Source organism: Pinus tabuliformis, chromosome 4_1 (genome assembly GCF_031772625.1).
Source record: "Pinus tabuliformis cultivar Carrire ecotype Pingquan chromosome 4_1, CPIR1, whole genome shotgun sequence".
Lineage (NCBI taxonomy): Eukaryota > Viridiplantae > Streptophyta > Pinopsida > Pinales > Pinaceae > Pinus > Pinus tabuliformis.
This window is the reverse complement of record NC_142303.1, coordinates 633,863,939-633,890,441: the sequence shown is the minus strand read 5'-3', so window position 1 is coordinate 633,890,441 and position 26,503 is coordinate 633,863,939. Positions and strand designations below refer to the sequence as shown.

General features: G+C 43.8%; 1 pseudogene; it reads right to left on the bottom strand.

The window, feature by feature from the left end:
• The window catches only part of LOC149177637 (nuclear pore complex protein NUP107 pseudogene), a 38,186-nt pseudogene extending 12,930 nt beyond the window's left edge, over window positions 1-25,256 (bottom strand).
• Window positions 25,257-26,503: the final 1,247 nt, after the last annotated feature.

Sequence of the window (26,503 nt, the reverse complement as noted above, 5' to 3'; positions counted from 1 at the left end):
TCGGGTAAATCATGCAATGGTGCAGGCATGTTGACTGCTCCTGGCCTAGTCCATGGGTCTGCCATTATGATAGCGACAGTGGTTGACACTACTGTTGGGATTCCAGATGTATGGGAAGAGATCAAAGATGAGGAGTGAATAGGTTGGGATATTGAGGCTTCTGATCCCTGATGAACGACAATTTGTAATGGGGGAGTGGATGGTTGACCTCGCAGAGGAGAAAATGCAATGGAGGAGGTGGATGAAAGCTCTTCACTATCAGATCCTTCAGTAATTTTCTTTGCCCTTTTCCTTTTAGGTAAAGGAAACTCAGTGGGTTCAATACCGAGTTTTTCGCTCTGAAGTCTGGTGAGAGGGTGAGTGAGGTTGAATTGCGAAGTCGCACTGCTTTCTGATACCTCAGATTTCTGTGGTGATATCGAGAAGCTCTGAAGTTTATGGATTAGAGACTGGACTTCAGGTGATTCAAGAGCTAATTGTTCTGTGGTATGATGGGTTTGAGCAGTGGTAGTTGATTCCCCTTCTCCTTGTTTGGATACCGGCGAACCAGTATGCAAATAAGAAGGTCGAGGGGATTCGGAGGGGGATATACTCTTGGAATGGCTTATAGGTTTGGACTTATGTGCCATTCACAGTTGATGCCCTCCTTCTAGCGCCAATTTTGTTGAGGCCTCGAAAATCGCTGCCACAACAAAGGGGAAACCACCCGGTCCGGACCTTAGTACAGCTCCTTTTCCGTTTGGAATAGTGGCTCCGACTGGGGATAATGGGACCAGTTTCCCAATAATGGATAAAAGTGGGATGGATGAGTAACTTATGATGTATGATGGTGATAAGCGAACAGCTAAAACTATCGGCGAAATATATTAACTATAATCTAATCCCGGGACTTATCAATCTTTCAAAGCGTAGCGTTTGATGATCTGTGCTTTAAGGCAGGCATATAGATGACTCTAACACTAAAGCATAGACGTTTAAACCATTTAAGATTGCTCTGCATAATTAGTTATGCAGAGCGATAATAGCGAATTACTACACATTGTCATTCATATCATTGCTACATGCATGATTAAAAGAAAGGGCATATCACAAAACATCCAATAGTGGAATGAAATGAAGATTTGCTGTTATAGCGCATACATGTATTCAACAATAGCAAAAATAATAACACAGCAATTCATATGAGAGGAAAGAGGACAGATGCAGATAAAAGTACCATGTAAGCCGCTCAACAATCCATTATATAAATCGCTATGTCGCAGTCCTTTCTTCAAACCAAAAAGCATTCCAAACAAGAGACAATAGTGCGCAATTGCATAAAACAGCCTTCTTGTCAAATTAAGGACTATTGGTCGAGTTTCACAAAAGAATATAGACTGAAGCACAGTAGTGCAAACTTCAGTCTTTAAGTCTATTACAAAATTTTACGACCCTTTCCAAAACAATGAAAGGGTCTATAAATACTAATCTAATCTAAATATCTAAGAAAAACTGAAAAGCTATTAAATTGGCATCAATAAATATTTTCCATCTTTTTTTGGCGATCTGGCAGTCGGCAGCAATGCTTCATTCGGTGGGCTCTTTGCCTTTAAACCTCAGCTGACATATCGCCAGCATTGGCTCTACTTCTGGTGGAGTGTTGAGACGCGACGTGAGCTGGGCATCATATGTGGCATCCTTAATGTCGGGGATCAGGCATTCGAGAGCATCTGTTAAACACTTAAGAGCCGACCTTTGAGTGTGCGGCTTGATTAGAAAGAGCCAATATGCGTCGGAGGTTAAAGTATTTACTCCAGCGATTAACTTTCTCTTTTCCTCCAGTTCATGATAACTTGTTTGTTCAATCATGTTTGCCGTGGTTATGCTTCCAGGTGTGCACTGAGAGATCATGTTGGCCAAATAGAGTGTATTGTTGACTAAATCTATCATATTGTTGGCAATCATTTTACACCTTGAAGCTGCCCTTTCCACTTTCATCATCTGAGTGTTCCATTCCGTGAAGAGTATGTCTTTGTATGTTTCATAGATTCTAGGCAAGTTCGCTGCCTTCCCCTCATCAGAATCTTGCCAATCAAGATATTCGGCTATAGTTTCTTCGGTTTGATCCAGCTCATTTCTGGCCCTTTCTATCTGCTTACATACTGTTGTAGATATTTCACATAATGGCTCAACCTCGGTAAGTTGTCGGCATAAGAGTCTAACTAGAGATATTAATGCACTATTTATTTGAGCTGCCTCTGCTCTGAAATCTTCGACTTTCTTGGTGCCTTTGATATCTTCGAGCTGTGCTAACAGTTGAGCGATTTGCTCATCCTTTGACTTTGTCATTAGCTCGTTTGCCGCTCTCAATTGTGTCAATGCCTCCGTTAATTCTTTCTGCTTCTGGATTGCGCTCTGGTCAATTCTCTGTTTTTCAGTTTGCAGTTGCTGGGTCAATATATTGTTTTCTTGCTGTTGTGTCAGCAACTGCTCTTCTACCTGTGCTGCCTTGTTTCGCGCCTCTGCTACTTCTGCTTGCAATGCACAAATCTCCTGGTCCTTAGTCTTTAACAAAAGACTTACCTCCGATGCTTTATCAATAGTTGCTGTAGAATAAGCTCCCGCATACTGCGATAGCTTGGTTAGATCATCAGAGGGGTCCAATTCCTCCTTCCAGACTACATTCCCCGTGACTGTTTTCTCAGGAAAGATGGAAGGTTGATCAAGCCTTCGTCTCTTCCTTGAGCGCTTAACAACTGCTTTGTGCCTAGGGCTGTAGAAAACGTCCAGGGGAGGAATATCTTCCACCTGGAGCACAATCTGATCGGAAGGGTCTTTGGTGATTACCTCGACATCCTTTGAAGTGGGTGGGCCGCTGGTTCCGCTTAGAACCTGAGAAGAAGTGGTGTCTGGTGCGTCGCTTGTCTTAGAGGCGTCTGTGTCTTTGGAGCCTTCCTTTCCACTGATAATGGAATCGAATTGATCCCATTGTTTAAGTAATTCAGGATCTATGGAGGTCTGTTTGTGTTGCTCCGTCTGGGATTTACTCTTCTCCTTTTCTTGTTCCAACCTCTTTTGCTCCTCCAGCTCTTTCTGCTGCTGCTCCTCTAACTCCTTTCTCTGTTTCTCTTCTTGCTCTCTTCTTTGCTTATACGCTAATTCCTTTTTCTGCCTATCTGCCAGTTCTTTCTTTTGTTTTTCTTCTTCTTCCTTCTTCTGTTGTTCCTCCATCTGCTTCTGCTTTTGCCTTTCAGATTGCTCCTTTCTCTGCTTCTCTGCCTGCTGCTTCTTTTGCCTTTCCTCCTATTGTTTCTTTTGTTCCTTAGTTATAACAGGAGGTTGGCTTGTCTGTTTCTGACCAGGCTCGCTTGAGGAGGATGCTGAGGTTAATGACAATAAATCTAGAGGCAGAGTTTGCAACCTCTGCTCTCTAAGTTTATTGAACTCAGTTAAATTCTCATCATTGTATCTCATCCTGGCAAGCTGTTTGGTTTGGCTTATTGTATCGGCAGCTACAAATAGGTCATCAAACTCATCTTCTTGATGGTCAATCTTTGTCAGTTTGGCCTGTTCTAGGGCAATGAAAGCAGTCTTCCTTGGATCATAGAGTCTGGCTGGCATAGTGGGCAGGGATAAAGCTTGCATCTTTATAGCCTCCTTTTCTGCATGCTGAAGATTATGCAGAGTAAAAACACCCATCCTCAAGGGAAAAGGGGGCCAGCCCCTCTTCTTCTCTTTCTTGAGAGTTTGGGTTACACTCTCGGCCATAATTTGGTAGGAGATCTCTCGGGCTAACAGTTTGTCTGGAACATATAGAGGGAGAACATGCGGCTTGGCTTGGCTTCCATAAACCCTAATATAGGTAAAATGCTCTTCTCCAAACCATCCTGCTACAGCTGGTAAGTCGAAGGAAGCGAGATAGGAAATTTTGGGAATAGGCCGATCAAAAATGGAATAATGAATGGGAACCATAAAACCATTGCAAATTTGATACAAATGGTCCTTGTAAGAGGACTTCCACAATTTCTGATGATACAAATGAATGGGCGAAGGGTCTTGGGTGGTCCATCTCCAACCGAGGATGGGAAACTCAGAGTTAAAACACAATGTGTCCATAATGTAGGCACTATAATAAAATGGGGGGATTTTCCTTTCGGTGACTACAGATTTAGCTCTAAAATCCCGAACAGCTACAGTCAACTTATCAGAAAGAATGGTGGCCCAATCCATGATTATACTATTAACAGCGGCCTCCATCAGGGGAACCATTTCTATATCAAAATTGGCAGAATCATGTAATCCCCATAGCCTACACATCATAATTCCCGCATAGCAATAGGGAGAAGCCAAAGAATCAACGGAGTACTTACCCGAGCTTTCGTGCTTGTGTTTGGCCGGGTTCTGCCTCCAATCTCGAATGGGCTCGGATGGTACTTCATTTTCAGCTGCAAACTTCTCCACGAAGTCTTTGTTGTAGATTTTCTCTGGCTCAGGCAAATGATACATTTGCCTTAGGTGCTCTGGCTTAAACGACCCGAAAATCCGTCCGTCTCTTGTGTGGAACGTTCTGTCAATGATTGGAATTTCCTCGATTGCCCATCGCACTACATCAGTGTAGGGAAGGACTTGCTCTCTGGCCGCTATTCTGTGAAGAAAGGAATCGGCCAACTCTTTGAGAGTTGCATCGGACTTTTTGAGTGAGTCCGCAGTAGCCACTGTCACTGAAACTTCCGGTTGCTCAGCTTCTAGTAAATTATATGTGCCCTGCCATGTAGTCTTGTTAAGACCAGTGCATGTAGTGTCTGAAATGAGGCCTTTCTTCTTATCTGTGGCAGCTTGCCCTGCTACAGGTGTAACAGCAGAGCCCGTAGTCCTCTTGGATCTTTTCCCCATCATGCTCAGGCTTCTCTCAAAAGACGAATTCTACACAATTGCAAGAGAAATCGTAACAACATAATAACAATGACACTTCACAGCGGGATAGATATATCATTTGAAGTGTGCTAAGATTAATTTTCAAAAGTGACTGCGGATTCAATCGCTGAGAGGATATTGCAGATGCATTAATGGTGATTTGAGGCCTGCTACCCATTAAATGTGATGATTACACTGTTATCCGGGTGAATGACTCACTTAAGCGTGCAACAGATATTCTGGCGGTTAAGCACTGGTGTTCGTTAATCGAAGGGGCAAAAACTTTTAAATACACACGCATTACCTTATCCCTTGCATTTAACGGCATTTTGGGATTCGCGCTTTGTCAACCGGATATGAATATAAAACTAAAGCTTTAAATAATGGCTTTTAAGAATGCTGACCACCGATGAGCGATATCGCATCGCTTCGGGGAATAAGTGATGCACAATTATTACCAAAAGATCCTGCCGACAGGCGATAAGCGATATCGCATCAGGCTAGCGCATGGAATTCTGCCGACGGCCGATAGCGATATCGCATCGGGTCGAGATTTATAACATAAAGCGGTTCCACATGAGGTATCGCCGATAGCCTATCGCTGATATCGCGTCGCGTCGGGGCATGAGTTATGTGCCGTTACTTGGTGTGCATGTAACATTGTCGATCGCCGATAGTGATATCGCATCGGCAGAGACCAAAATGCCATTTGAATGCATGTCTCATGTTATTGCGATATGCGATCTTGCGATCGCTTTATCGCAATAACAAAAGATTATTTATTATTTGAAACATTAATATCCTGAAAAGGCTTAAATACATGAAAACTCATTTGATTATCCGGCCTTTTTTGAACATACAAGCATTGATGCCAAAATTTTTAAAAGGGACCCATTCCATATGTTAATTTTTTGTAAATAAGAATGATATGAAATGGGGGGTTGTTGTAGGGCACAACAATTGGCGATTCGCTGGAAGAACCAGTTATCTCTAAAATTAAAACAAACACTTAAACTTTTTGAAAATAGAAACTCAATCAGAAGGGAAAAACTTCTAATTTAACTGGATATTCGCGCGTTCTGAACCAAGTGAACTTATTCTGTTAACTTCTTTCCTTTTGGCTTCAAGAAAAATAAATACATCCTAAGTCTTTAAAATAGGCCTTTTATTGGTTTATAATGATAAAACAAAAACTTTCCCAAATCAGCTTTTATAATTAACTCCTCTGTCATAGGTAGAGCCTCTGTTACCAGCAAACGTTTATAGTCTCGACAAGGATACCTTTTAACCATAGTATTGTTCGCTTTTCCATTCACATAAGAGTGTAGTTAACAGAATGAATCTAAAACATGTTCCCATATTTTATTTTTCACCTGTTTTTTCTTCTTTGTTATTGATAAGATAAAAAGCCATTGTCCTGGTTTGGTGGCCAGCTGTTGACAATGCCATTCACTGGTAATAATTTAACTGAACAAGCTAGCTCGTGATGAGACCTCTTGTCTTGAAATTTCAAGCCATTACCCTGTTTTGGTAGGCAGTATTGGTAATGTCAGTCAAACTACTTTCCTATGAACATGGTAAGCAGGCTTGTAATAAGACCTCTTATCTTTAATCTTTTATATTTTAGAATTACACTCTGAGTAACCATAAACTTTAGCGAATGGGGTGAACAATTTTCTCCTTAAGAGCATATGGATGATAGGTGAAGAGTTGAAGATGCTGAAAATGGGTTAGCTTCTATCTCAAAATGGATAACCTTTGGAGACCAGTTTTGAAAACCGAAAATGATTCACAGAACTTTTACCTCTTGAGAAGAGTTTCCAAAATGTTAGGTTGTGATTTCAGAACACACATATATCTAGTTTCCTAGAAATTATTCCTTTTGGTTGAGGGTTCTACTATCTAAAAGCAAATATTCATATTATTTTGTGAGACAACTTCTTCAAACCCAGCAAAAGGTCAATGGGGATACTCTACAGTTTTATTTCCTACTGATCCTACAAACTACACAAATCTACAAAGAGGAGAAGGGATTACCTTCTCAATTGAAGAATTTCTTCAAGATCAGGCCATTAACAGGGAGAGAATCTCTCACCCCTGATAAGTCTTGCAATAAAAAGGTCGAATGGCCTATCTTCTCACAGATCTGAAATGGTCCAAGCCACATTTTCTGAAATTTGGTATGCTTACCTTTATCTTCATGGGCCTTGTCCCATTTGAGAACTAAGTCACCAACTTGAAACTGTTTATAACCGGATGAGGTTAAGTCAAAGGATGCTTTGATGATTTGTTGATGCTTGGCATGAGTGATTCTAGCTTTTTCCCTTTCTTCTTCTAATTTGAGAATTTGGTCATGTCTAAGTTGGATAGAGGAAGAAGGAGTCTCTTCAATGTACTGTACTAGGGCTAAAGAGGGTAAAACAAGATTCGTAGGCAATACTGCTTCTTTTCCATATACCAGATTAAATGGGGAGGAACCTATAGAAGCCTTTTGTGTAATCCTATCAGCCCATAATGCAAACACTAAAGATTTGTGCCAGTTTCTATGATTCTGTTCAACAGTTCGCTTAATAATTTTGATGAGATTCTTATTAGTAGATTCGGCTAAACCATTTCCCTGGGGATAATAATTAGCAGAATATTTCAGTTTAAACCCCCTCTTAATAGCGAAATCATATATGGCATTTCCTGAGAAATAGGAAGCATTATCAAAAACGAGAGCGTTTGGGACACCAAACCTGGTAATGATGAATTGGTCTATGAACTCGATGATTGCCTCTGAATTTGCTGCCTTCAAAGGAATAGCCTCTACCCATTTGGTAAAATAATCGGTAGCAGTGAGGATATACCTATGTTGTTTGGAAGATGGTGGAGTAATCTCTCCAATGATATCTAATCCCCATTGTTCAAATGGTTGTTCAATGTTGACAAGTTGCAGAGGGAAAGCTGATTTCCGTTGTCTTCCACTAGAAGTTTGGCAATTGAAGCATTTTCTTACGTATTCATGAGCATCTCTAAACAGTGTAGGCCAACAATATCCAGCATGAATAAATTTGTGGGCTGTTGTGTCTGCTCCAAAATGTCCTCCCGCTGGCCCATCATGTAGCTCCTGTAAAACCTTTTGAGCTTCAGGTTTCTCAAGACATCTTAACAGGATAGAATAATAATTTTGTCTAAAAAGCACATCATCAATGAGAGTGAAATTCTTCGCTTTTAACCTAATGGCCCTTTTATTTTTGTAAGATAAATTTGGAGGAGCATAACCGTTCTTCAAATAAAATATTAAATCTGCATATTGAGATTCAGAATCAGTGACACTTATCTGATTGATTGATTCAGTCTGATCCATATCGCTTGATTCAGGAATGTTTGATGCTCCTGCCAATATCCTGCAAAAACCTTGGCCCCTAACAATCTTTGCTGGCTTTATTTCTAAGTCATATTCTTGGAGGGCCGTGACCCAATTGGCCCTTCTTTCACCTAGTTCTTTTTGAATTAATAGTTTCCTTACCGCTGGGAAAGGGACTATAACTTTCGTGTGAGTTTTCAAAAGAAAGGGCCTGTAATGTTTGACTGCTTTGAACACAGCAAAGGCTTGTTTCTCCACATCGGAATAATTTAATTCGGCACCCTGAAGATTTGAGCTAAAAAATGAAATGGGTGCTTCCAAGTTGTGAGCATTTGGCTGCGTGAGAACTGCAGCATAGGATACATCGGACGCAACGGTATATAATGTAAAATGATTAGAAAAATTGGGAGTATTTAAGGCTGGGGCATTGATTATTGATTGCTTGATAACATCAAAAGCTTGCTTTTCTTCTGATCCCCACTTGAAGACTGAATTCTTCTTGATCATTGTCTGAAGTGGTAATACAATTTGAGAGAAATCTGGAACAAATCGTTTGACAAAATTAATCTGACCCAAAAATGACTGCATCGATTTTTTATTGTGTGGGAAAGGGATTTCAGAAATTTCCTTAATCCAATCAGGATCAATATAAATGCCATCTTTGGATACTATAAAGCCTAAGAGTTTTCCTTGGTCAAGAGCAAAGAAAGACTTCTTTGGGTTTAGAGAAATACCATATCTTTTGCATCGCTGAAAGATTTGATTTAAGTCATGCAAATGATTATATCTCTTTTTAGAATATACAGTAATATCGTCTAGATAGACGACTACTGATCGATTAATCAACCCTTTGAAGGCTATATCCACGGCTCTCTGGAATGTCGCTCCCGCATTTATGAGTCCAAAAGGCATTTTCTGATATGCATAAGTTCCCCATTTTGTTCTAAATGTGGTTTTAAGTTGGTCATCAGGATGAACCAAAACTTGGTTATATCCGGAGAATCCATCAAGAAAGGACATCAATTCAGAGCCTGCTATTGATTGGAGAATTTGCTCCATAGTAGGTAATGGGAAGTTATCTTTAAAGCTCGCTTTATTCAGGTTCCTGAAATCAATACAGATTCGAATGTCGCCATTTTTCTTTCTGACTGGCACCATATTAGAGACCCAGTTTGAATGTCGGACCGGAAAAATAATTTTGGCTTTCAAGAGCTTATTAAGCTCCGACTTTATCTGGCCCTCCAAATTTGGATGTATTTTTCTTAACTTTTGCTGAATCGGTTTCTGATCAGGAAGCATAGGAATGGTATGCTGGATAATAGATGTATCATATGTCTTTAAGTCATCATATTTCCAAGCAAAGACCTGTTTGTTTTTTCTCAATAGTTTAATAAATGCTTCCTTTTCTTCCTGGGAAAGTCCTATTCCTAGGTTGATGTTTTGAGGAGCATCGTCAGTGCCTAGATTTATTAATTCAAACCTAAGGGTGGAACTTTGAAGCTTTGCATTAATTACAGGTTTAAACCTGTCTTTGATATCATAAAGGTCTTCAAGCTTCACCACGGGTTTGGGAATTGAATTTTCTTGAGGCGCTTGTTTCATCTGCAGATCGTGATCATCTTCCTCAATGACTTGATTGTCATAGGATTTTTCCGAAGTTAGAAACTGCAAGATATCTTCATCATGGTTAAATACTCTCCAATTGGTGACATTGTCAGGAATTGAAGGCCTAAAAAGTAATTCTATAAAAAATCTATCAAGGCTGTAGTCTTGAGAAGGTAGAAGCTTAGAAGCTACATTAGCTAGTAGGTCGGCTGCTGAATTTTGTGACCTAGGTATGGAAGAAATGTTGAAGGCTGAAAAGTGTGAGGTAAGATCCTGTACTAGCGATTGATAATGCTTGGGGTGACTTGAAAGACAGTGAATTGCATTTCTCACCTGTTTGACAATTATTTCCGAATCACCGAACACTTTTAGATATCGCACTTCAAGGCCGATCGCTTTATATAAACCTTGGACTAAAGCTTCATATTCGGCTGTGTTGTTGGTACACTCAAATTCTAACCTACAAGACAACATTGTCTTTTCTCCTTGCGGGCTAACCAAAATGCAACCTGCTCCTAAGCCTTCGCTGGACTTAGAGCCATCAAAATATAAGTCAACCCACTAATAAGTCAACCCAGGATGCCCTTACTTTACGGAGTCTTTCACGTCATCATTTCGGTAACTAGGGAAAGAATAGAGAGAGCCCCAGCACTCCATACTCCATAGAAGTACTTGACATAACTGTAGTTTGCTATCACGTGAAATCAGGTCAATATCTCCTTAGAATCCCCCTAAAGGGCCGGGTCTACTCCCATTAGCTAAGGAAAGACGATAACTAAGGTGCTTATCTCCTTCTCATTTTCACCACCTGAAACTGCAAGCTCAGGCCCTCCCGCTAAGGAAAGAAGAGAGATAAGGCCCTTCATTTAGTTATCTCCTATTGTTTTGAACCACCCGCCGAAGGGCAGGGCAGCTCAGGAGAGAAGATAAAGAAGGCAGTTGAAAACGTTCTGCTCATCTCTATTCAATTCACCCGTTAGGTAAATACTCCGTTACACTAAGGCATTGCGCCGCCATTGGGTGGGGCCTTAACTCTTACTACTTCGATGGAGGTGTATTCCATTCCAGCCGCCAGTCAGGCATGCATTTAAAATCAAGGAAGACTTCGATCATTGGTGGGGCCAAGTCAATAAGTAGACTCCGTAAAAGACAATCATTAAGACTTCCAGGCGGCCCCATAGGGGCAGACCCATTAGAAGGAAAGCCCAGTAAAGCTACCTTATCTAAGATGCAAGGATCACCTACCTGGCCTAGCGCCAGGCAGGAAGGAGGTATGCTGAGGTGGATTCACGGGAAGCGGCCCTACCTAACCTCTCCTTACCTGGGACATTATCAAGTAAAGAAGAGCCTATTAGGTAAGGTGAGGAATAGTTCCTTAACCCGTAATACATTCGTACTTAAATAGGTGGTTCTGGTTCCCATCCCACCTACCATAGAAGTAATAGGCTCTGAGTCAAGCCATCTCACCTACCTGACCTACAAGTAAGTACCCGAGCCATTTCTTGGTGGAGGTTTTGGACATTCTCCCTCCTATTATTGCATTTCAGGACCGGAGGGACGAAGTCACTCACTATTCCGATGGTGAGGGTGCGTAAGCACACTCGACTGTCAAGGATGCGTAAGCAGGCTCAACTGTTAAGGATGCGTAAGTAGGCTCGACCAACGCCCCCCCACCCAATAAGTAAATTGAACCTTTAGGGTGCGTAAGCACGCTCGACTAATAAGGATGCGTAAGCAGGCTCGACTGTTAAGGAGAGGATGCAGAAGCAGGCTCGACCAACGGGAGAGGACCTTTAGGGTGTGTAAGCATGCTCGACTAATAAGGAGAGGTGCTCGACCATAAGGTCCGTCAGGGGCTCGACTGTTAAGGAGAGGGCCACCTTCGAGAGGAGAGGTGCTCGACCATAAGGTCCGTTAGGGCCTCGACTGTTAAGGATGCGTAAGTAGGCTCGACTGTTAAGGATGCGTAAGCAGGCTCAACCAATGGGAGAGGACCTTTAGGTACTTGACCATAAGGTCCATCAGGGGCTCGACTATTAAGGAGAGGGAGAGGAGACGATGCAGAAGCAGGCTCGACCAACGCCCCCCCACCCAATAAGTAAATTGAACCTTTAGGGTGCGTAAGCACGCTCGACTAATAAGGAGAGGTGCTTGACGATAAGGTCCATCAGGGGCTCGACTGTTAAGGAGAGGGAGAGGAGAGGAGGCGGAGGTTTGAACATCTACAGAGATGGGCGGTCCCACAGACTACAGCCCACATCTTTTGAGATAGCTGGCCAAGGGAGTGAAACGGCTAGATAGTTTAGCTCCGGAGGGAGGAAAGAAAATATGGATGGGCTCCATCCCACACGGGACGCCTGAACTGAACACCTTGTCTTTGTTATTCTCCTTGCCCTCAGAAGCGCAAGCCCCTCCGGGACCTTGGTTGGGATCATGAACAGTGGAAGACGCTCTGAAGCTGTCGGAAAGGGAAGCCCGCTCTGAAGCTGCTCCCAACTAGTCGGGCGAGTTCCTGATAAACGAGGAGGAGATTGGATCATCGTCCATCGTCTAGTTTCTGAAGGGACTAATCTTTCTACCTTTAGCCCTACCTCCTTCACCCCTTGTTCGATTGTTCTTTCTTTCCGCGCTACTCTACTGCGCTACTAGGCTTGGATACCAGGCTACTCAACTGGGATACTCAACGTGGCTGCTCGGTTGGGCTGGATGACAGTTAGGCAATGATTGATTACAGTTATACAATGGGATAAGCTTGTTTCTGTATTCAATTAACATGAGTTACCTGCTAAGTGAAGCTGACTATGATAACCATTGCTTTAATATGAACTAGGTTAAGGGTTATGTAGAGTGAATACTAGGTATAGTAACATCGATACAATAGCTTTACACACTATACTATCTACTATGTTTCCCTATTAAATAAAGCTATATATCACTAAGAGCTTGTATAGGTGTAATTGGCTAAGTAATGGTATAAGTGAAAGGTCATTTCAATATGGGGGTCCAACCTGCCTGCCATTGATGTAGGTATTCCCCTAGACAACAATTGAGATTTCAGATTAAAGCGCTGAAACGAGTAGCTGGAAAACCGAAGTAGTTAGCGAGCCCTTTCTCATTATAAAAGCAGAGTTAGAGGCCTTCTCACAACTACCGATCCCGCCCATCTCGATGGCATTAAGTTTGTGACTAAAAAGAAATTGGTGTTACTATTATAAAAAGCAACGCCCCTATTATTACGATTGTTGCCCCTTTTATGATAATAGGGCAGCCCAAAAAGAGTAGAGGGAGAAACAGATAGCTACTATTTACACCAAAGTGAATGGATATCGGGATGGATTGGTTAGCATACAGGTCAAAAATGGATGGTTTAGGCGAGGACTATCTACCAAGAAGCCCCTGGCGAAATCGTTCTACTAGCACATTCGCGAAGCAGAAGCCTATACTTTGAAAACAAGCTATTCAGGAACATCTCGAACAGGGCCCTTATTTTCATAGTTGGGTTAATAATAGTCAGGAGTTCGAAGCAGGTGTAACGGCCACTAGATATCCTAGATCCCCTTCTGGTTATCGGAACTAACCGAGCGGATTCTCTTAGCCCAGCAGCTCTGGCATAAGCACCTGGGGCCTTATTATGTAGTGGATCTCCACCAGAGCATCGACTAATTAGAACTAAGATTGCACCATATTCTCTTTTTCAATGACACATGCATGTTAACCCATGGAGAGCTGCTCTGGAGACCCGGTGGTGGTTACAGCAGAGTAGAGCTAGTAATACAGCTATAGGAACTCTATTAATAGCGGCAATTGCATTGAACCTAGAGATCTATTGTTCTATTTGTTTTTCATGGCAAGTCAAAGGCTCTATGGCCATATCATATATGAAGATTGGTCAACTGCTTTATGGCTATGAAGATACAAGGCCAATATCATATGGAATTGGCACCAGGCTTTAGGATCGACAGCATCGCAATTTGGTAGTAGCAGAGATAATAAACGAGATGAAAGGGTACGGTTTATTCCATAGAATCTCTAGTTTAGATATCCGATGGCCCTAGTTCCCATAGGGACCCATCAAAATAGGACGGTTGGCAGCAACGTTATTGTATTTTGCAGCTCGGCTGAAGAATATACAGGCCGAGACCGGTAGTTTGACTCTTTGGGATCTTGAGCTGAAGTCTTTTCTTCACGTTTTTTAGCGGCCAAGTTCCTCTCCTTATCAGTCGAGCCCCTGCCGGACCTTGCCCTCGGAAGCGCAAGACCTCCGGACCTTCTTTTCTTTGTGTTCCAACTGTGAATGATGACTCTTGGATTGACTAGCGGCCAAGTTCCTTGCCCTCTCTCTATTGCAAGGGTCTTCAATTGCAATATCTCTATTGGGCCTTTGTCTTTCTATCTATCTTTCTTCCGCGATCAATTGAACTGTTTTTTTAGGTAGCCATTCAACACCATTAGCATTTATAGTGTCTTAGTTGATGGTCAAATTAGCTTATAGCTGTGGTGTTATTAATGGGACCTCTTTTCCCTCTATGCTCTAGTTGAATAGCAGTTGTTTTATGGTAAAATGGGCTCTCTAGCTCAAGCTGTCTGACCCAAACTCACATAGGGCTTCACCATAGTAGCATAGTCAAAGAAATTGCAAAACCTTTTTCCCCTCCCCAGTCAATTGCTAACGCTAATGGTTGCTACCCCACCTGTTTATTCCTTCCCTTCCTTCCTCTCCCTTACGGTCGAACGGTGGTTCCTGTGCCACCCACCTACTGAAATGAATCTAATCTAGTAAGTAAGTTTTGGTTCTGTTCATATGAATGCTGAAAGTGCCGACCCGAGAGCCAGCCAGCCCTTCCTTCCGTCCAATATGCGGAGGTCGGGTTTTAGTTCCTGAATAGGGCAGTTCCGATCCTCCGACGATCCCACACAAAACTCAGCGGTCTAAAGCAAATAGGGAGAGTACTAACAAAGGTCTAAGTGGTGCCGTCCGTACCAAGTACGAAGATGTAAGCAATTGTTGGTTATTGAAGCCCCCCGTCTAACAAGGCTCTCCTCTCTGATGGACCATCACTCCGTGCCTAAAGCAAGTGGTTGTTTAGAACGCTCTTCCAAGAGAAAAGTGAAAATAGACTCAACTGCATTCAAAGTGTAATGGTTTTTATAGCTTGTACTAATCACTAGTATAAGCTGTGCAATCACTACGAGTCTAATGGTTTGAATAAGGTAACAGACAAGATGCTTAGTGACTATGAGTAAACCGTATTCATTACAGGTGATATCGAAACATGTATACAAGCTAATACAAGTACCTATGTAGTTACGTAACCATTACTGTTCAATCTTGTCACTATGATTCCATAATACAGGTAATGCCTGAATACGGGTAATCAATACAAGCTGGTTACAATGGTTAACTATGTACAAGCTGGTTCCTTTATCATGACTCTATTTGCCTAATCAATACAACACCCTTATCGATGTGACTACTTCATAATGCCGAGAGATATGAGTGATAGTAAACAGTGGTAAGAGATAGAGTTGCACGTTTCACGAGTACTGTCTGTTTCATCATATTGAATAAGCATAGGTTTATACATTCCATATAGTGAGCTTAGATACTCTTCATACTTAATCACACATCCATATCATGTAGCTATGGCAGATCCAATTGATGATTCAGTGGACCCACCCATCAGTATCAGTAGAAGCAAAGGATACGGAGACATAGGCCATAGCAGCAGAGTAAGCATCCTAACCAGATCGAGTGCCAGATACTGTAGTAATAGAGTCAGAGGCAGCTAGAGCAGCAGCTTCTTTCCTAGCATTACTTCCTGTTCCTACTTTTGGTACATAGATAGCTGTTCCGGGAGCATTGACAGTTGAAGCAGCAGTTTATTCAGTTGAACCACCCGCCTCAGTTTATGGACTAATCGCATAGTCCTTTAGTAATCGCAGTAATAAGCCTATGGTTGAGTGTCTCGGTTATTGGGATGGGTCCCTGGACCAAGAAAGAAGTATACGGTTCTAGGTTAGTGAATTGGCAAGTAGTAATTAGAATCGTTTTCTCCTGGTTTGTATTGGTCGCAGTTATTAGTCTACAAGAGGGTGACCGCGTGAATAAGCCTGTTAGCGCTTTTCTTGGAGATAGTGATGGGACTGGTGTACGCAGTTGGTCCATTGGCCCAGGGAACTAGTATATGGACCTAGGTATAAAGGAGTCGATTGGCCCAGGTAAGAAGGAGTCACTAGTGGTACGGTAAGTCCAATCGCAGTCAAAAGCCTATTGGTCTCGTCGGTGATTTGAATTGGTAAATGAATAGGTTAAAGGAGAAGGCCCCTACTAGTCAATAGGTGTACTGAGTTAGTTCATTGGCCTAGGTGCGTAAGAAGTAGGTCTGTCAGTAATAATCAGCCTATCCATTTGAGGGGCGGTTAGAAGCGTATTAGTGTCAGTGATTAGGAGCGAATAGTTCGTTTACCCATAGTGATAAGCAGTCCTTGGGCTTAGGGGAGGGATTGATGGATGAGTGACCCCTAATTAATATGGGGCCCTTATTTTATACCCATTTTAGTTATATGGAGGGAGGAAAATGACACTAGTCTTATCTTTACTGAACCAATCAATTCACACATGCTAGGATCACCCTAAATAAGTTCTAATTGTTCGAGGAGAAGGTGAAAAGCAAGAAGCGGGGGAAAGGGAGATAGATGTGGTAGTTGTAATGGATCAACACTGGTGGAATTTGTGGTAATTACGGAACAAAACTTCAGTACTATGGTAATGCAGCTCTCTAGCTACTCCCTTCAAATGCTAGGGTAATAAATGAAACTCAAAGTTGGGGTGGGGTGTCACTATCACTCATCTTTACGATTGCAGGGAAGGGCACTACCAAAAGCACGGGCCCAACCATAGCTTGTTTCCCCTATGCCAACTAGCATTTTGTTTCATATAATAATAGACACTCATTATTTCCAAGGTGCCACATCATATGCCTGTCTAAAGAAGGAATTCAAAGAACACCGTTGAAGAGTGCAGGAACATAACCATATAATGATTATGCAACAAGGGGTTATGTGGGTGAATTCAAAAGTGCGTTATGCCAATGTGATAAGTAAAGTAGGCCACCTAACGAACCTCACCATCTCGCACGCGGAAATTCAGTCATCTACTGGCTTACTCACACCGGCTATAGTACTGGAAACGCTATACGACATTTCCTACCCACTTTTCAAAGACATTTCTCATTAGGGCTCATTCAAATTGTCAAAGAAGCTGCTACCTTCCCTTTTTGATCGAGTAGTATAGAAGTCCATAGCCTCCACCTTATAATCAATCTTTGAGCCGCTCTTTCCACCAGTGTCTATTGGTTCCGCCACTATCATAGTACCCATGCTTTCTTTATTGAGATCCAGCAATGGGCGGGAGTCAAACGATTCGTCCATGTAGACGTAAGGTGGTGTTTCGATCGGATACCCCTAATTATAAGCTAAGGACCAGTGCCCTATTAGCCCCATGTACCGTAGCCGTGTGTACGGAAACAGACGTGTGCATCTATCATACGAAATCTCTTCCAATACTACTTAGAAGTATTAGGAACTACACTAGTCAAAAGAGATACTAGATGGGGGAGTTTCTCTGCAGTACGAAAGCTGATGTCCAACAGGCGAATTCCACTTTGTACTATGCACTTCAACCAGATGAATCAGGGTGAATTAATGTGGTCATACCTTTTTGTCACGGAGCAGTTCACCAAAGCGATACATATTGTAGAGGCGCTTCTTTAGTGATTCGAACTCCCAGTTAAGGAACGTCGTGGAAGGAGCAAGAATAAATAGCCCCCACCTTATCTTATTTGCCAGCACATATTTGTTTGTCTATCGGTTCTGTTGCGCTGACTACTCCCCCCCAAAAAATGTGGCTTGGGAAATTAGCTAGCACATAGTGAGTTGGGGATCAACTCGAATCCAACCATCATGCAAACACCTTCCATGGTGCATCGTACTATGTAATATGCACATTTGGTTTCTGATCTGAATCGACATCGGATGCTCATTATTATGCTAAATCGACCTGGGTGCATAGTCTAATCAGAGCAATTGTTTCTCTCTACTCTGAATCAAAGGGAATACAAGATTCAACTAAGAGCCATTCACCATTGAAACTCAAAACCTCACTTCTACCAAAACCCACTCCGACTTTCTTTGCCGCACTCTACTTTCACTACCACGTAGGGTTTATTGCTTTGGTGTTCATAGCTTTAGACCAAATTGATGCTACATGTCTACTACTAATCACAGCTGCTTCTAACTCTTTACGAGTGGGGGTAAAGGCTGCTCGCATGAACTTAGTGATCGCTACCACATTGCTTGAGATATTGGCAATTGATGGGGGGTGGGAGGCACCAGAAATGAAATAGATATAGAATCCAATGCCAAAACTGCTAGCAATACATGATTGGATCCACTACGAATTGGAGTACAAATAAGCCACAAACATTCGTTCTTGCACACAGATAAGCAAGCAACAGGGTCCATCGAAGGAAGCCCGGTCTTAGGGTGAGCACCGGGGAAAGCTAATTAATTCATTAACGGGCAGGATGCCGGAAGAGCCCATAGTTCGGCAGGGAGGGCACCCTTCTCCTTCTATGGGAGAGCTAATTAGATTAGGCACCGAGGGACGGAAGCATAGTTGGAGGAAGGACAAGGTGAAACTATAGTGAATCAAGAACCTAACCAAGCAAAGCCCCCTTTGCCTTTGCCCTTAATGGATTAATTGCCCAAACTGGTGCTTTTGCTTGGGCAACCACATATGCATCTGGGACAGAAAGAACTGTAGATGGTACTGGAGAAATAGCAACTGAGTCCACGGGATGTATAAAAGGGCTGTCCTACTTCATTTGGAACGAATGCATTTTGCTCTGCCCCTAATACAATTCTCTGTACCTTGTTAGATCTGGGACCTTCTTGCGCTGCGCCAAACGAACGGCGTGAACTCTTCTTCGGTGCTATATGATTGGCTAGTTGGACCGCCCTTATCCCGCCTTCCACCTTGATGATCTCTTATACTTAGTAGGTCTCGGGTAAGTTCCGACCCGCACGAAAGGCGTAACGATCTGGGCACTGTCTCGGAGAGAGACTCGGTGAAATAGACATGTCTGTGAAGATGCGGACTACCTGCACCTGGACAGAAAGACCCTATGAAGCTTTACTATTCCCTGGGATTGTCTTTGGGTTCTTCTTGCGCAGCTTAGGTGGAGGGCAAAGAAGGCCCCCTTCCCGGGGGGCCTGAGCCACCAGTGAGATACCACTCTGGAAGAGCTAGAATTCTAACCTTGCGTCAGGACCTACGGGCCAAGGGATAGTCTTAGGTAGACAGTTTCTATGGGGCGTAGGCCTCCCAAAAGGTAACGGAGGTGTGCAAAGGTTTCCTCGGGCTGGACGGAAATCAGCCCTCGAGTGCAAAGGCAGAAGGGAGCTTGACTGCAAGACCCACCTGTCGAGCAGGGACGAAAGTCGGCCTTAGTGATCCGACGGTGTCGAGTGGAAGGGTCGTCGCTCAACGGATAAAAGTTACTCTAGGGATAACAGGCTGATCTTCCCCAAGAGTTCACATCGACGGGAAGGTTTGGCACCTCGATGTCGGCTCTTCGCCACCTGGGGCGGTAGTACGTTCCAAGGGTTGGGTTTTTCACCCATTAAAGTGGTACGTGAGCTGGGTTCAGAATGTCGTGAGACAGTTCGGTCCATATCCGGTGCAGGCGTTAGAGCATTGAGAGGACCTTTCCCTAGTACGAGAGGACCGGGAAGGACACACCTCTGGTGTACCAGTTATCGTGCCCACGGTAGACGCTGGGTAGCCAAGTGCGGAGCGGATAACTACTGAAAGCATATAAGTAGAAAGCCCACCCCAAGATGAGTGCTCTCCTATTCTTACTTCCCTAAGAGACCCTAGTCGCGAACACGGCTGGGACAACGACGGGTTCTCTGTCCTTGCAGGGGATGGAGCGACAAAAGTATTGAGAATCCAAGATAAGGTCACGGCGAGACGAGCCGTTTATAATTATGATAGGTGTCAAGTGGAAGTGCAGTGATGTATGCAGCTGAGGCATCCTAACAGACCGAGAGATTTGAACCTTGTTCCTACATGACCCGATCAATCTGATCAGGTACTATCCATCTATTCTTTTCTTTGTTCAATTGTTTGACAACATGAAACTATGAAACCAAAAGCTCTGCCCTCCCTCTCCGTTGGATAGATAGAAGGGAAGAGGAGGGTTCTCTACCTGGCCCTAATCCTTTTCAGAATTGGGGCCTCACAATCATTAGCCAATATGCCTTTCTCGCATTTATGCCCTTCCCGGTTCATGGTTTGAAATTCTGGTGTCCCAGGCATAGAGGAACCACACCAACCCATCCCGAACTTGGTGGTTAAACTCTACTGCGGTGACGATACTGTAAGGGAAGCCCTGCGGGAAAATAGCTCGGTGCTAGGATGATAAAAAGCTTAATGCCTCTTCTCATTAGAAGGTCGTCTTCTTTGAAACCCATTTCTTACATATTTTCTTTCCCACTCCACACTTTACTTTTATTTGAAACGCAATACCTGCGCTCGCTCATAGCGATGCGATAAATTTGCTTCTGCATCCTCTTACCCCGAAGAGAGGAATCCCTTCCTTTTGGGAGGGACTCCTGGGAATGAATCCAGCGGAGACGAGGCCTGTAGCTCAGAGGATTAGAGCACGTGGCAACTACTTGGGACAGGATTGAACTATCCATCGAGAAGGCTTGCCAACTTGGTTATGGGTGCGAGGTGAGGAGGCTTGCTTACGATGTTGTGAGAGGCTTTCCACCGATGTAATGGTGCATCACCCACAACACGTTTGCGAGAAGGCTTGCTTAAGTCGTGTGATCCATGAACCTATGGGAGGCTACACAGACGTCTCATTCGTGGGTGAGCCATGAATCGATTTTGGCCTGCACTTTCCCTCTCCTCTCCCTTATGGTCGAGCACCTAAAGGTCCTTAATAGTCGAGTCTGCTACGCAACCTCATGGCCAAGCCGATCATGCTCGAGTGAGCGATGGGCTTGACCGACCCTCTTCAGTTAGTGCCCTTGTTTATGATAGCTAACCTTATTAAGACATTGGAATGCCGCCAATGAAAGCTAGCCTATCATATCTTCTGAAAAGCCTATCATAAGACTTATACTGCCTAGAGAGAGAGTCTTGAAAGGCCTTTCCTTCAATGCCTATCAAAGCAAAGCACTGCCCAGAGATGTATTGACACGCCTATCCGTGTATGAAAAGCTCTTCTGAAAAGCCTATCCGTTCAAAGCCCGGTATCCAAGCCTAGTATCAAAGCGTAGTATCCCAGTTGAGTATCCCGGTAACCAAGAGCCAAGTCGAGTAGCGCAGTCTGAGTAACCAAGCCAAGTTGAGTCACTCCTATTCTGTAGGGGGTAAGGGTCAAGGTGGGGAGGGTCGAAGTTTTCATAGTCGTTGGAGTAGTCGTTGGAGTAGGAGGTCAAGCGTCGAGTAGTCGTTGAAGTTTCAAGGGTGCGGTCTAGGGTCTAGGTCGAGGGGTGTATCTAGGGCTGTGGTTCCGTCGAGGGTGGAGGTATTCTCTTTCTTTTTAAGTGGAATGATCCGTTTCAACGCTAGATAATAGTGCCGGGTCGATAGCCAGCATAGTGGTGGTTGGGACGGAGATCACCGCCCGCATAAACAAAGAATACTACTTAGGCCCAGCGAACACTTCGTTTCCATCTATCACACCCAAAGCCGATTCATGTCATAATCCGAATGAACCAACTCGATTCAAATACAGAATTTGAGTTAGGACCAGCCCACTACGCCCACTCTTCCCCGCCTGAGGGCTGATCTTTCTCCGTCTCTCGCTCCCTATAGTGTCAGAGAAGAGTAAGGGGTCCAGCCCCAGAACAATTGAATCACTTCCGCTATGGGACCGGAAAGAGAATGTTTCGATGCGGGGAAATAGAGATATGGATGTCCCTTTTACCAAGTGGGAAGATTATAGTGGTTTGATAAAAGAAGAAAAACACCGGTCGACTTCACTTCTTTAACAACTATAATTCACGATTCACCTCGCTCAGCAGGCTCGACTGTTAAGGGTTACACTCGATCGATAGGGAGAGGAAGGAGTGCTTGCCCTAATCAAGTGGGGTTAGGAATACGAAGGATTACTCGACCATGCAGCCGTGCCAGGCCTTTTAGCAAGATCTCAAAGCCATGCCGGTCCGTTGGAGTGAAGATCTTAACTGGGCTCTGGCTTCATCTAAAACTTCTCTCCCTTGGCGGAGAGCAGGCTTCCCTCCGAGATTGGCCATTTGACCGTGGCGGAGGTTCACCTTTTTACAGCCTAACGAAGTGCCTCGAGCCCCACCTTCTTGTAGCAAGCAAGAAAAAGCATAATGACATATATAATAGATCTCATTCATGTACTTTTGGCACAACCACAAAAAGACTTATATCCGTGAGGTGCTCCTTCTAGTTGAAGCGCTACTACAAGCCTTATCTATTCTGGTTGAAGCGTAGCCTTATCTAAGGTGAGCAAGGAATGAATGGTAAGGAACGAAGTAGCTTGTCTGCATTGGGCAAGGTGCGAAGCCGCTTGCTCAACCAAAGAGAGAGCAAGGGCCACTTCGTGGATGAGGTTATCTCTCTCTTTACTGAAGGTGTTCTGGTTGAAGCGTAGCCGATAAGGTGTGGTAATGGTAAGGTAATGGTAAGGTGAGGTGGTTAGGTAAGGTTGCTGAAGCCTGCCTCCTAAGAGGAGCCTGCCTTCGTGTTGGGTTCGGGGGTACTATCTAGCTAATGTTGCGGGGAATTTATGTGAGTAAATCAAATAAGTAACTAATATCTTGTCTGTTCAACTAGTGTGTGTATTATATCGTAAGTAAGAGGGTACATTGGGCGGGTATTGGTGTGAGGAGGACTAAAAGCGAAATGGTAATGGTGTGTGGTTGCCTTGCCCTCTTGCCTGTTAACCAAGTGAAAGTGTTGGTTCCTAGCTGTGTGACCTTTGAAAGCTGTTCAGGTGAGACATTCTAGGTGTCGGAGTAAGGTCTGTCTGTTCTGGATTGTCGGGTGAGGTGTTCAGGATTGTAGGGTGAGGCAGGAGTGTTGGGTTTCGGGAGGTAAGTAACTAAAAGCATCCTTCTCGGGTTGTACAGGGATGTAGCTCAATAAAGAAACTGTGTCTGGCCAGCACGGTTCCTTCCATCCTGCCCCCAACGCTCAGTAAATACTCAAAAGAAAGGGAGGGGATAAAGAGTGATTGAATGCAGGGAAACATGCAGACAAGAATGAAATGAAGTGGGCTAAGGCCGGATGAAAGGGGGGAAGGAAGATAATGATAGGGAGGTGATGGTTCCTAAAGTCAGATTTGGCAGGGGATTATTAACACAACTGATGGATGGCAACGAGGGAGCTGAAGAGTTCAGAAGGAGATAACATTTCTACTACCGAGGGTGAATGAAGGATCGAGGGAGCTGAACAAGGGTACCACTTTCAGACTGAATGATAGCCATACGTATAGTTGAGAGGGAGACCGGTTGGAAGCTATTGTCTTCACTCTCCTCCCGTTACGACTCGAACATGGGCCACCAGACCGGAAAGCAAGGAAGAACTAGCCCCCCCACCAGATGAGTCACTTATAAGTGAATAAAGAGAAAATAGAACTCCATAGCATACTATTTTCACGGGGTGAACAAACGACTGAATGAAGTGGGTGAAAATAGTACAGGATCTTTATAAGGCTTTGTTAGGATGCGCAAGCAGGCTCGACCATAAGCCCCCCCACCCAATAAGTAAATTGAACCGGTAGGATGCGTAAGCATGCTCGACTGTTAAGGCCGCCATCGGCTCGACCAACGCCCCCCCACCCAATAAGTCAATGAATTTATTGCTTGCACTAGGAAGTGCAAGCCCCTCCGGGTCCTTGCCCGGTGCGGACAAGCGACTACGTCCCTTCAAATTACGCGGGGCATACAAGGCCTGAGATGGACGGTAGAAAATATCTCCAGGTCGGTCGAGATTTCAAGGCCAAAGCAGAGTGTCTTATATATGTAATTATGCTTTAAGGCTCAACCATCCATACGGGGAGAAGAAAGACTAGTTCGTGTCTCCTTGACTATCAGGTAAGACCCCAATGACCCCAAACAGATATTGCTGCTCGGCGAAGGCAGAATGACATATCTCGAATGACGTAATTACGTATATAATGAATGACTGGAAGAAAAGCATAATTTCATTACGCTTTCTCTGCAGAAAATGCTGCTATGGGCATATGTCATTATGTGATCGGTTCATTCATTATATATGTAATTTCTGACATGTCTCAATAGCCCAAATCCCACCATCAAACCTGAGATTGGAGGTCTAATTTGGAGTTCCTACGCTCTTCACTCCAATGGAGACTTTATTCAGGCTTTTTGATTCTCTGCTGGACATCCATCCCCAACACCCCTGGCTGGACCACCATCCTAGCATGCACCAACAGCTCACTTTCTTTTAGTAAAACATAACCCCCCTTATTGGAGTAGTTATGGGAATATGACAAATCAGCTCTCATCGGAGTATGAACAAATCTTTAGTTAAAGCTTGTCGGAGTATGAGTCAATCTAGAAATCATCTCTATCGGGGTTTGAGTAAGATTCAAATATACCTTTCAATCTTGTTGGAGCTTCTACTAAGGAGGAAAAGAGGCCTATTTTTCCTAACTAATCTTGTCGGAGCTTCTTCACTTGGATCTACTGGATATGCACCTTATCTTTCTCAAGACCATATCTCTTGGGCCACTACCTCGAATTAGATCTACCCATATGCCACCTTTTCTTTAGAATTTAGGCTTTTCACCCACCAGCAGCCTACCTTGCAGACAACATAATCTGTAGTACCCTCGACTGAAACTGGTAAGCAGCATAAGAAACCACCATAAAGTGACACATTCTATTTCTCTCTACGGGTCCACCCGGCATCCAACATAATGATGGGAATCACTGTGCTATGTGAATTGAGATCAACCCTCTTGCTTTGGCCGGTACCGAAGAAATTCACGCTATGTTGTATAAAAACAAACGTATATAAATCTACGCTGTGTGGTGTGTCAATATTCCATATAAGCCGCTGTATCTGTCGTTGTAGCTGCCGCTGTTTCCGTATCCGTCGTTGTTTCCATTCGTTGTAGCTGTAGTTGCTGTATCTGTAGTTGCCGTAGTTGCTGTATATGTATATGTTGTAGCTGCCGTAGCTGTTGTCATTCGTAGTAGCTGGCGTAGTTGTTGTATCCGTAGTTGCTGTAGTGGCTGTATTTGTTGCCGTAGCCTGCTCCCCCAACAAAGGCTGTATTCCGTCCGTTGTACTGCCAACCCCTGGGTGCTGACTATAAAGAATCACTATCATCGATCACTGTAGGCCCCGCTCTGCCAATGTGGGAAATCAATAACTAACCGGTGCTACTTCGCTATCGCTGACTGTCAATCGTTTACATAGAAAATGGCACGAACACCTTACAGGGACGTGGATTGAAAACGGGTAAAACGCACTAAGAACCGACTCCTTCCTGTGTATGTATCGAACTGTTAACGGTGGATAATCTATGAAAGTTCCCGCACCAAGAACCACTACCTCCTGGGCATGGGCGAGAACAGGTTATGTATAACTCCTTCCTGGACACGTACAACTGGGTATCGGAACTGACTGGGAATCGACTGTTGGATCAGCTCTTGGCATGGAATACCAGCATCTAATGAATCAACACCAGGCAATCATAGGTAACCTATCTGAAAGGGGCGAGGGGGTGAGGGGGTGAGGATACGAACCCGCTTGCAAAATAGTAGTAGTGAGAGGGTATAGTTCATAAAGAATCAAATCCATTTCATTGTTCCGATGAGTCATTGGCCATCTGACCGCCTAAAGAAGCGTTTTTATGGCTTAAACCCAGCAACTGAGAAGGTTTCCCAAATTCTGTTCCAATCTAAGTTGTTCTTGGCTGTGCCAAAGTAGGCAGCGTGAGCGATCAAGCAGCGATCCCTTTCCCTTTCTTTCCACAACTACTCCTTTTCCATTCAACCTTTTTTTTCTAGAGCTAACCTTTTCCAGATTCCATATCCATTCCACCAGAAGAGCTAACCATCATTTCCAGAGCTAACCTGAAGGCATAAGCAATCTGCCGTATCAAACCAGAATCAGAAGCAATCCGGGAGCTCACCTACAACAACTACTTTCATCTCCAACCAGCAACCAGATCAACGCCACTCACTTGATCAAAGGCCATCTGAAACCCTACGACTAGATCCAAGCAAGCAACCAGAGAGAAGTAGGCAAGCAGTAGGAGATCAGAGGACGTAGGCAAGCGGTATTATCGGGCCTAGCTGTTCCTGGCGGGCGATATTCTCGTTCGTGGGGCATACGACGTGGGCGGTATCGATCCAACCCGAACTAACCAGAAGCGCTATCCGCCGGGGATCAGACCCCATTTCCACAGATCGAACCATTCCCAGAGCTCACTATTATTTCCATAAGCAATCTGGGAGCTCACCTACGACTAATTCCAGATCCAAGAACAACCAACCCCCAAACTAACCAACCAACGACTCACTAGGGGTATGCATCATATAATAAAGCGATGCTCCTCATATATATTCAAT